The sequence below is a fragment of the Triticum aestivum genome, chromosome 5B (genome assembly GCF_018294505.1).
Source record: "Triticum aestivum cultivar Chinese Spring chromosome 5B, IWGSC CS RefSeq v2.1, whole genome shotgun sequence".
In the NCBI taxonomy this organism is placed as follows: domain Eukaryota; kingdom Viridiplantae; phylum Streptophyta; class Magnoliopsida; order Poales; family Poaceae; genus Triticum; species Triticum aestivum.
The window spans coordinates 546,541,959-546,554,866 of record NC_057807.1 but is presented as its reverse complement, the minus strand read 5'-3'; positions in this window follow the sequence as shown (position 1 = coordinate 546,554,866).

The following is a 12,908-nucleotide window of genomic DNA, read 5'->3' as shown; positions in this document are numbered from 1 at the left end:
CCATCCCATGGGATCTATACCCATAGAGGATACTGTCGTTCTTGGCATTTTGGCCACGACAGATTACCGCACGTACCTAGAAACACAGGGTTCATATTAAATGGGTATTCTTGAGCCCATCTTCGGTTATAAAGTCCGAACACCTTCGGGAGTGTTCGGCGTCACGAGTTTGGCCTTATATGCATCAGCTCTGAATCATGTCTTGGGTCAAATGTTGGGTTTGCCCGGCTCCTAGGTTTGCCGCCTTGCATTCCGTATCATCGGCTAAGGCAGGCCAAAGGAGAACTACTGTGACTGTGCCCTGGTTATTCCGGATGAGCACCTCAGTAGAGAAAGCCGAAAACTGAGCGTCATGATACATCAAGAGACTGTTCAACCACTCGAAGACTCACCGGAATCTCTAGGATTCCTCCGCATTAACGAAGGGCTGTTTTCCGGCCATGTACACACGCGCCCGTATTCGGACGCACGCGAAGGTACCAGGGGCTACATAGTAGCCCCACCATTATATTCCCATGGCTAAGCGAAAGTGCTACAACTATATAGTCCGGTTGCCTTGTTCGATGTGCGATCACCTCCTTAATGGACCAAGACGTTGGATCAAGTGTGATTAAGCATATTCTTCGCGAACACCCCCGCATTGTATGTGTGGGGGCTGAAGCCAACGACTGCTATCTTTCGGACTACTTATACATATAAGAATGGCCATACAGGGGACACGATCATATTTTCAGGCAAAAAGTATAAATATAGCCTTATATTCAAAATAAACATTTTCTTACAATGACTCGACTTATCACTCGAACAAGACATTCTTCGAGCACTGCGCCTCTATTAGGCAGGCACCTTCTGTGACTTGCGCCAAGTAGTGCTCGGCCAGATATTGGCCTCCCGCTGGATCCTGGGTCGCTATTATAGTGGCCTCCATATCCGTCCAATAGGCTTTAACGCGGTCTAGAGCCATCCACGCACCCTCTATGCACGCCGACCTCCTCATGGCGTCAATCCGAGACACGGCTCCAAGGAATTTCTGCACCAAACTAAAATAGCTATCTAGCTTAGGCCCCTTCTGCCAAAGATGGTCTATTACAAACCAAATTGCAAGCCCGGACAACCTATGGAGCTCCGCCACAGCAGCCACTTTCTCATTTAGCAGCAGCGGGTGAGTGGGAGTATTGAACTGCGACTAGAAAAGCTTCTCCACTTCTTCATCGCCTTGACCCTCGAAGAACTTGACAGCGTCAGCTGTACTATTCACCAAGTCCGCATATGCATCTGCAGGACTCAAGCGCCCAGCCAGGGGAGCATACTTTGGATCCAAGAACTTCGTCCGCAGTATGTACGAGCCCCCAGCCATGATTTTGTCGGCCTGTTGGAGCTCCTCCTGCATACTGTGGATCTCGGTCTGCATCTCCTTGGCAGCATTAAGTGCCTTGTCCAGCTCAGCCGAACTAGTCTTATTCTCCTTTTCGAGGAGTGCGTACCGGTCGGCGGCATTTTGTAACTCCCCAGCCATTTCAGCTCTCTTTTCCTCGCTTCGGCGATGAGCACCCTGTTCGGCTCTCAATTCTTTGGCCGCCTTTAGGGCAGCCGCATTTCTAGCCCGAGCTTGTTCCTTGTCTTGAGCAAGTTCCGCCCTCAGGGCCTCCACGGCAGCAGCACCATCTGCAGTGCACACATTGCATTAACATTATGCCCCTCTTGCATTTTCCTATACATCATATTAAGGGAATCCGAGCACATACCCTGTGACTCCTCCAGCTGTTTCTTCACCAGCGTGATATTGGCATCAATGGATCCGATCTGCCTCCTTAGTTCGGCAACTTCAACAGACTGGTCGGCTGCCGGATCCTTGTATACCTGCACACATGTACGGCGCAACCATTAGTATATGATCCCCCGTTTGCCGCCTATGGCGGGTAACCAGAGTCTCAGGGGCTACTATCTATAGGGAGCACACCTAGCACGCGCTTCATAACCAAAAATTGTGCATTTTTCACTACATACCTCAAAGCCTTTGAGCAGGCTTGTAAATGCCTCATTCAAACCGCTAGTGGCGGATGAAATCTTAATGAGCACCGTGCTCATTAAAGAGCGGTGCTCCTCCGAGAGCGCGGCTCGCTCTAGAAGTCCCGTCAGTACGTCCGGCCGGACACTGAACTGTGCCGGACCCTTCTCATCGCCCCTCGTGGGAGCCAAACACTCCGGGCTCAGGGTGACTGACGTGTTCGCTGCCGGCTTCGGCAGATCCGGACTCCTCCGTGACGACCCCTCCGTGTCGCCCGCTTCATGAGGCAGAGAGGTGGGTGGAGTCTCACTCTCCATCATCCCCGGATGAAGGTCCCCTGAAGACGAACTCTGTTGAGAAGAGCTGCTCGCCGGACTACAAAAGACGAAGTCCTGGTTATGGATCTCGGAGTAACATCACACCTTCGACTTAATGAATAACTTACGGCTCGGTGGAGGGCTGGCCCGTTGGTGGGCATGACGCGGTGAGGGTGCCCGTCGCTTGGTCGTCTCCGCCTCCAAATCTTCAGAGGTGGCCCTCTTCTTCCCGCGTGGGGAGGAGGCTTTGACCTCCCCTTCCCAGCTATCCTCCATGGGATGGGTAGCGATTTCCCTAGTCTGGATGCATAGAGCGTGAAGTTCGGCTTCATTGCCCTTTCCTTCGCCTTTCCCTGAAGGGATTTTGCTGAGCACCCGGCCCAGCATCTCTGCAATGGTTGGACCAGGCGAGCCTTCAAGAAGTGGCACCGGACACCTGATTCTCTCTGTCTTGTTGAGCCATTCCTGGCCACGGAAGGATTTTCAGGATAATAGTTATGATAAATATAAATGAAGTGTCCGGCTTTAGGGTTACTTACTTGGGCATCTAGGCGATTACAGCTTAGGCCCGCATCCTCGATGGTGTCTGGACACTTTACTTGAGGTCTGAAGAATAATTTACACATTCCTTTGTGCTTCAGGCCGAAGAAGTGCTTAATAGTCCGCAGACCCTCCGGATTAAACTCCCACATCCGGATAGGCCGATGTTTGCACGGCAACATCCGCCGGATTAGCATCACTTGCATTATGCTGACAAGGTTTATGTCCCTCTCAATAAGCTCCCGGATACGATTCTGCAGTTCTGGTAGATCGCTAGCATGCCCATAATTCCGTCCTACGTCGGTCCAAGACGCTAACTGTGACGAAGGGCCTGAGGAGAACTCGGGGGCAGCTACCCAGTTTGTGCCTCTGGGAGCCGTGACATAAAACCACCTCCGTTGCCACACATCGGATACTTCCGGAAAAGAACCCTCTGGCCATGGGGCATCAACGTTCTTGCTTATTATGGGACCTCCACACTCTGCATGTCGCCCCTCGATCATCTTCGCCTTCACATTGAAGGTCTTAAGCCATAAGCCGAAGTGTGGGTTGACGTGGAGAAAAGCCTCACACACGATAATGAACAACGAGATATGGAGGACGGCGTCTAGAGCCAGATCATGGAAATCCAAGCCATAATAGAACATGAGCCCCCTCACGAAGGGGTCGAGGGTGAGGCCTAGGCCTCGGAGGAAATGAGGGACAAACACGACGCTCTCGTTGGGCTCCGGCGTGGGGATAACTTGCCCCGGAGCAGGAAGCCTGTGCTGGATATCGACGGTCAGGTATCCGACCTCCCTAAGCTTCGCAATGTCCTCCTCTTGAATCGAGGAGGCCACCCACCGGCCTGCTACATCGGATCCGGACATACTGGGGGATCTGGGGTGTTGGAGCCTTGGTTTTGAGTGCTGGAGCTCGAGGTGCGAGAAGGGGCAGGAGAGGTGAAGAAGAGGCGTAGGCCTTGACCCCTTTATAAAAGGGATGAATACCAAGAGTCCTCAGCCTAGCCACTTGAGACTTATCTAAAATACACGGAATCATACCAACGGTCGTCGTGGGGTCACATATGCCCACATTGATGAAGATCCCGTATTAAGAGGAACATGATTTCTGCTTTGGCAGGACGTGCCAATAAAACCGCCTCGCAACGCGAGTCAAGGTGGGGCAGGAGACGCCAGTTCGTGTTGGACCAGGCCACGATGCAAGGGCACAACGTACAAAGATCGCCAGCAAGACGGATTTATGCTATGTTCCATACAATGGTGTGTGAAGATCATCTTGCAGATCCGGACACGGTCTACGTGTTCGATAATTACCTTGGAGTATTCGGAAGGGGGAACCCGCCTTGCAATGCCGAAGAAAAGACTGTGTGCCGGACTCGTCGTCATTGAAGCCTGGTTCAGGGGCTACTGAGGGAGTCCTAGATAAGGGGGTATCCGGACAGCCGGACTATATACATCGCCCAACTATTGAAGCATGAAGATACAAGACTCAAGACTTCGGCCCGTGTCCGGATGGGACTCTCCTTTGCGTGGAAGACAAGCTTGGCGATCCGGATATTATATTTCCTTCCTTGTAACTGACTCCATGTAAACCCTAGCTCTCCGGTGTCTATATAAACCGGAGAGGATGGTCCTTAGAAGGCCGATCACAATTACAATCATACCATCATAGGCTAGCTCTTAGGGTTAGGCCTCTACGATCTCGTGGTAGATCTACTCTTGTACTACTCATATATTCAATATTAATCAAGCAGGAAGTAGGGTTTTACCTCCATTGAGAGGGCCCGAACCTGGGTAAACATTGTGTCCCTTGCTTCCTGTTACCATCAGCCTAAGACGCACAGATCGGGACCCCCTACCCGAGATCCGCCGGTTTTGACACCGACAGGGGGCTCTTTGTGCACTGCAACAAAGAGTTTGAAAGGACCCTTGTAATATGCTATCAAGCATGGCTTGGAAGCCTGGTGTATTCACCTAAAACCCCGGGTTAACATGCCTTCATCAAGTAAGCCACTCCTATCCAGGTAATCCTGGCATGACCCGCCAAACGTTTGACAAGTCAATCTTATACAGACCCTGAACTTGTCAAAGTTAAAATGACGATTGGTTAGTTGGAGGTCCATCTTAAAAGGCTTTGCAAAATGTTTTAATTCAGTGGCCTGGCAGCCCATGAAAAGCCTCGAATTTGGGTCTGGCGGCCCTTGAAAAGCCTCGACTACATGGTTTTTATTTGCTTTTTGCCAAGTTTTTACCGTTTGATAAAGTTTATGTTGAACCGGTGTCTATTGACCCAGTACGGCTTTTCAGTCATCATAATAACCCTTGGACGAGCATTATTTGGGATTCTATTGCTACCCTTACAAATATCCAATCACTGAAGCCGGCCTCTTGGAGCAATGCTACGGACATCAAGGAGTGGATGAATAGGTGTCACTTGCAGGCACCCTGTGGGAAGAAAAAAGGCACACTCTCTTTGATCCATCTTATTGCCTGGGAAGTGTGGTGCGAGCGGAACAGACGCATCTTCCGGCAAGAATCACTGCCTTCCACGGTGATCGTGCAAATGATTAGAGAGGAAATCATCCTTTGGAACATGGCTGGAGCTGGCATACCGTTCGACCTAGGCTGAGGAAACGGCAAAGCGCAACCCTTTTTCCTTCTTTCTTTCTTCTCTCGCTTGTATTGTTTTCCTGTTGCTTGCCTGCTTGGGCTTTTCTGTACTTTGTACTTGGCTTTCCCTGCTGATCAATGAATTTGGTAGTCAACTACCAACATTCCAAAAAAATAACCCGGACTGGCTTTGACTACATATCGCCAGAGATGATCATCCGGTGTTTATCACAACCCGGTATGGCTTATCATATACACCAGCACTACATGGTGAGGGTTATCAATACTCAAGATTTGGGTTCTTACCCTTACTACAATCCAAGTTGGTAAACCAACTAAGTGATTTAATATCACAGGTATGATCTGTTTCATATTTTGATTCAACTTTGGTAATTAACCGGGCTTTGTATTGGGCACTATGACCCGTCCGGCGATAAACCGCCCGGACAATTCTTTTTATGTAGACATAAGGATCGCATGAAATTATCAAAGTGAATAAGCAAGCACAGCAAATATCATGGCGGATCAAACAAAGTCATGTATCAGTGCAGCGGATCACAGTATTTTAACTAGCCTATTACAAGGCACTTTGAGGCCAAAAATAATGATTGTTCTTCACACAACAATCTGTGGAAACCAACCCTATTGCCGGATTAATACTCGTCACCAGGTTGACGTGAAGTTGATGGATCCTCTGGCGTCGGTTCAACCTCCTCCTCTCCACCCAGTGGTTGGAAGTCAATGGTGGTCCAGTCAATCCGGGTTAAAGCTTGGAAGACAGCTTATTCGTTTATAAGATTGGACGGTTCAATGTTAGGGGCATAGGTGTGCTTACGGATGGCGGGATGAGATTCTGCAGTTCTTTTACAGAAGCATCAACCCGTTTGTTGTCTGCATCATAGAAGGACCGATGAGTGGACAAGTTAGCCTCTTCCGCCAACTGGCTTGCCAGTGGGCGCATCTCCTTTGTCAGAGCTTTAAGGGCTTCATTATTAAATGCTGACCCGTCTGCCTGTTCACCAGGATAACCCTTTGCAATATCAACCGGATCAAGGTTGGCTATCCAAGCTTTAGCACGAGTCAGTGCTGATAACGCGCCTACCCTAGCAGCAGATCGCTTCACCTCCTCTATCTGAGCAGGAGTCATTGATAGCCTGGCCAAAGTATCCTTGATCAAAATTGGTGCTGGTTTGTTGTATGAAGCCGCACAGATGACTCGTTGTGCACCAGTATACAGTTTCTCAATCAACGTATAGACTGCCTTCAACTTCATCCGCATATCTGTGCCCAGATGAGCAATGCGACTACCTGCAACGGTTTAAGAATTTAATGTTAAACCGACAAATTTGAAGATATTTCAGACAGGTTATTACAAAGTGCTTACCAAATATTGCAGAAGTCATAGCATTCACCTGATGCTTCAGCCCAGTTAAATCTTCTGTCACCGGTTTAAGAGCTGCCTCGGCGTCTTCAACCTGCTTCAACGAAGTAGCCTTTTCAGTTTTCCAGTTGGCACGTTCATTCTTGAAGCCATCCTTCAATTGTTCCATGGTTGTCAAAGTGCCCTTTAGTTCCTCTTTGGCTTTAGAGGTCTCTGCTTGCTGGGACTTGATATTCTCTTGAAGATCGGCGATTTGGGAATCTTTATTGTTTATATCAGCCTGCAAAAGTTAGATGCTGACGAGGTTAATATTTTTCTCAAAGTCTCAAGCATATAACCAGTTATACACTTGGCACTTGGGGGCTAATGCGGATTGCTTCTTTCCTACTGTTTATTTCAAAGTCCCAAGGCTCAATACAAGTGAGGGAGTCCTGGATTAGGGGGTGTCCGGATGGCCGGACTAAGACCTTTGGCCGGACTCCCGGACTATGAAGATACAAGATTGAAGACTCCGTCCCGTGTCCGGATGGGACTTTCCTTGGCGTGGAAGGCAAGCTTGGTGATACGATATGAAGATCTCCTCCCATTGTAACCGACTCTTTGTAACCCTAGCCCTCTCCGATGTCTATATAAACCGGAGAGTTTTAGTCCGTAGGACGAACAACAATCATACCATAGGCTAGATTCTAGGGTTTAGCCACTCCGATCTCGTGGTAGATCTACTCTTGTACTACCCATATCATCAATATTAATCAAGCAGGAGTAGGGTTTTACCTCCATCGAGAGGGCCCGAACCTGGGTAAAAACATCGTGTCCCTTGTCTCCTGTTACCATCCGCCTAGACGCACAGTTCGGGACCCCCTACCCGAGATCCGCCGGTTTTGACACCGACATTGGTGCTTTCATTGAGAGTTCCTCTGTGTCGTCGCCTTTAGGCCCGATGGCTTCTTCGCTCGACAATCGCGATACGGTCCGGGATGAGACTTTTCTCCCCGGACAGATCTTCGTATTCGGCGGCTTCGCACTGCGGGCCGACTCGTTCGGCCATCTGGAGCAGATCGAAAGCTACGCCCCTGGCCACCAGGTCAGGTTTGGAAGCTTAAACTACACGGCCGACATCCGCGGGGACTTGATCTTCGACGGATTCGAGCCACGACCGAGCGCGCCGCACTGTCACGATGGGCATGATTTAGCTCTGTCATCGGACAACACCCAGAGCGCCGCTCAGGTGTCCGCTCCGACCATTAGCTCGGAGCCCGCTGCGCCAGTCGGGGACGGACGGTTGGACGCCGCCCCGGAAGCTGCAACCTCTATGGCGATAGAGCCGGATACCAGCCTAGTCCCTCGCAAGGCCCGTGACTCCAAGGTGCCGGACTCCGATCCGGACTCCGTAAATCCCGCACCTCTTCCGATTAAGCCCGATTGGGCTCCGGTCATGGAGTTCACCGCCGCGGATGTCTTTCAGCACTCGCCTTTCGGCAATATCCTGAATTCGTTAAAGTCTCTCTCTTTGTCAGGAGAGCCCTGGCCGGACTACGGCCAACACGGTTGGGATACGGACGACGAAGAAATTCGTAGCCCACCCACCACCCACTTCGTAGCCACTGTCGACGATTTAACCGACATGCTCGACTTTGACTCCGAAGACATCGACGGCATGGACGCTGATGAAGGAGACGATCAAGAACCAGCACCTATAGGGAACTGGAAAGCCACCTCGTCATATGACATATACATGGTGGACACCCCTAAAGCAGGGGATGGCGAGGAGAAAACGGAGGACGACCCCTCCAAGAAGCAACCCAAGCGCCGACGTCAGCGGCGCCGCTCTAAGTCCCGCCAAAGTAAAAACGGCGATTCCGGCACCGGAGATAACATTACGCCGGACAGTGCCGAAGACAACCCCCTCCAGTAGGATTCAGTGCAGGAGGACGAAGGAGCCAACCCTCATGAGAGAGCGGCCAACAAAGAGGATGAGGACGACAATTACATGCCTCCCTCCGAAGACGAGGCAAGCCTCGACGACGACGAATTCGTCGTGCCAGAGGATCCCATCGAACAAGAGCGTTTCAAACACAGGCTCATAGCCACGGCAAGCAGCCTCGAGAAGAAACAGCAGCAGCTTAGAGCTGACCAAGACTTGCTAGCCGACAGATGGACCGAAGTCCTGGCGGCCGAAGAGTATAAACTAGAACGCCCATCCAAGAGCTACCCAAAGCGCAGGCTGCTACCCCAACTTGAGGAGGAAGCAACTAAACCTACATCACCAGCGTACGATGCGCCCGATCGACCCCGTGGCCGCGATAGAGAGGCCTTCAGGCCCTCAACCCAAGCCGCACCCCGACACCGCTCAAAACATACCAGAGTACGGGGAGACGCAACAGACCTGCGAGACATCTTGGAGAATAAGGCAAGGCAAACAAGATCGATCTACGGATCGCATGGGCGCCCCGCTTCACGTGACGCTAGCCGTCACGCCGGACATAATAAGTATGGCCCGGCCGAATACAACAGACCAAGCTCGTCCGAGCTGCGTCGTGATATAGCCCAGTACAGGGGCGCCGCACACCCACTATGCTTCACAGACGAAGTAATGGATCATCAAATCCCCGAGGGCTTCAAACCCGTAAACATCGAATCATACGATGGCACAACAGATCCCGCGGTATGGATCGAGGATTATCTCCTTCATATCCACATGGCCCGTGGTGATGATCTACACGCCATCAAATACCTCCCGCACAAGCTTAAAGGACCAGCTCGACATTGGCTTAACAGCCTGCCAGCAGAGTCAATTAGTTGTTGGGAGGACCTGGAATCCGCATTCCTTGACAACTTCCAGGGCACTTATGTGCGACCACCAGACGCCGATGACCTAAGCCACATAATCCAGCAGCCAGAGGAATCGGCCAGACAATTCTGGACACGGTTCCTAACCAAGAAAAACCAAATAGTTGATTGTCCGGACGCCGAGGCCCTTGCAGCCTTGAGGCACAACATCCTAGACGAATGGCTTTCCGGCACCTAGGACAGGAAAAGCCGAAGTCTATGGCAGCCCTCATGACACTCATGACCCGCTTCTGCGTGGGAGAAGACAGCTGGCTAGCTCATAGCAATAACATAACCAAGAGCCCCGGCAATTCGGATACCAAGGACAACAATGGCAGGTCACGTCGCAACAAGCATAAGCGCCGCATTAACGGTGACAATACTGAAGATACGGCAGTCAATGCCGGATTCAAAGGCTCTAAACCGGGTCAGCGGAAGAAGCCATTCAAAAGAAACCCTCAGGGCCCATCCAGCTTAGACCGGATACTCGATCGCTCGTGCCAGATACACGACACACCCGAACAGCCAGCCAATCACACCAACAGGGATTGTTGGGTGTTCAAGCAGGCAGGCAAGTTAAGTGCAGAGACCAGAGGCAAGGGGCTACATAGCGATGACGAGGAGGGGCCCCGGTCGCCGAACGACAAAGGACAGAAGGGATTTCTCCTGCAAGTTCGGACGGTGAATATGATATATGCAACCCACATCCCCAAAAGGGAGCGGAAGCGTGCTCTCAAGGACGTCTATGCGCTGGAGCCAGTCGCCCCAAAGTTCAACCCATGGTCCTCCTGCCCGATCACCTTCGATTGAAGGGACCATCCCACCAGCATCCGTCACGGCGGATTCGCTGCACTAGTGCTAAACCCAATTATCGACGGATTTCACCTTACCAGAGTCCTAATGGACGGCAGCAGTAGCCTGAACCTGCTTTACCAGGACACAGTGCAAAAAATGGGCATCAATCCTTTAAGGATTAAACCCACAAAGACAACCTTCAAAGGTGTCATACCAGGGGTAGAAGCCAGCTGTACAGGCTCGGTCACACTCGAGGTGGTCTTCGGATCCCTAGATAACTTCCGGAGCGAGATGTTAATGTTCGACATAGTCCCATTCCGCAGCGGCTAATACGCCCTGCTCGGACGAACCGCATTTGCCAAATTCAATGCGGTGCCGCACTACGCATATCTCAAGCTCAAGATGCCAGGACCTCGCGGAGTCATCACGATAAACAGAAACACCGAACGCTCTCTCCGAACGGAGGAGCACACGGCGGCCCTGGCAGCGGAAGTACAGAGTAGCCTCTCAAGGCAGTTCTCCAATCCAGGTGCCAAACGTCTGGACAACGTCAAGCGAGCCCGAAGTAACCTACAGCAAATCCGGCTGGCACGTTCCGAGCAAGCATAGCAGTGCGGCCCCAACCCCAGCCCCCGTCAAATGGCGATACTAGTACCACGCGTACATAATTACGCCTTAGAGATACCATGGGCATAAGGGGAGGGGCACAACAACGCCACGCCCAGAATGCGGCTCAACCGCACTAAGGGGCTCCCTATTTCGCCGTTTTCCTTTTCACATACTTTCAGGACCCAACTATTCGGAAGGCCTGTCCGGCAATACTCTCGCCGAACCCACGATGCAATAGCCAGGGAGGAAGCAAGCCACGTCAAAAGTCCAGGTGGTCTCTATAACGAGTTTAATACCTATTTCTCTTACAATCCTGCAGCTTGCCCCTGGAGGGGAATATGTCAAATACTCCCATCTCTTGCTTACCGCACTTTTTGTATCGTTCTGCTTTCGCAGCAGCCCTTTTTTAATGAACAATATATAGCTCTTACCTATTATTGTACTTATCTATTTTTATATACAAATATGTTCAGTCATGACATTCCGCAACCGTACACTTTGGTACGAATAATACACCAGGGGCTTAGAACACCCAATAACATGGTGTGAGAAGACCGAACACTCTAACAAGTGCGGCACCCCGAACTTATAGCACTATATGCATCGGCTCCGAATCATGTCTTTGGTCAATAGTTGGGTTTGCCCGGCTCCCATGTTTTGGTACCTTACGTTCCGCATTGTTGGCTAAGGTAGCACTGGGAGAACTACTGCGATTGTGCCCCAGTTGAGCTGGGTTAACACCTCAGTAGAGAAAGCTAAAACTGACTGTCATGATAGTGCGAGAGACCGGTCGCTGTTCGCGAGGTTTCTTCGAGTCCTTAAAGACTTATGCCGCTTCGAGCGAGGAACCGGACTTATCCGGCCTAGGCGTGGATAGCGCCCCGAACTCGGTCTTCCGAATACTAGGGGCTTCGCCGAAATTTAAAATTATAGAATTCTATGGCTAAGTGAGAGTGATAAAGCATTATAAGTCTGACGGCATGGTTCGTTATGCTGAACGCCTCCCTAGATGGACCCAAGAATGGGAACAAGAGCGCTCAGGTTTATCCCGAACACCCCAGCACTCGTGGCATGGGGGTCGAAGCCGACGACTTGCATCTCTCAGATTTGATAAACGGCCGCACAGAAGGTAATATTTTAAATTAACAAGCGTTGCTTAACGCATATGAACAAAGCTTCAGCGTACAGGATAACAAATGCGAGTTTACTCAAAAATTACATCTTTGGAGCACTCATGCGCTATGCGGCGGGCACCCTTCAGAACGCCATTATAATACATCTCGGGCGTATGATACTCCTTGCCCGGTGGTGGCGCCTCCGTCAACAGCTTCTCCGCGTCTAGCTTGCCCCAGTGCACCTTAGCACGGGAAAGGGCCCGACGTGCACCTTCAATACAAACGGAGCGCTTGACGACCTCAATCCACGGACACGCGTCCACCAGCCGCCACACCAGACCGAAGTAGCTCCCAGGCATGACTTCTCCAGGCCACAGCCGAGCTATGAGGCCCTTCATGACCTGTTCGGCCACCTCAAGCGCACCGGATGTTCGGCCTCAGCATACTGAGACCAGAACACTTTTTCTGTCGAGTTCCCCTCTTCGGCTCGGTAGTATGCGGCGGCATCAGACACACTACGGGGCAGATCGACGAACGCTCCTGGAGAGCTCCGGATTCGGGTAAGTAGCAGATAATTAACTTTTATATTTTTGCTTTACATAAATAATGCCTTACCCGCTGCTATCTTCTTCATCGCCTCGATCTCCTGAAGGGCCTTATGGGCTTCGGCCTTCGCAGTCTTGGCACTCTCAAGAGCCAAGG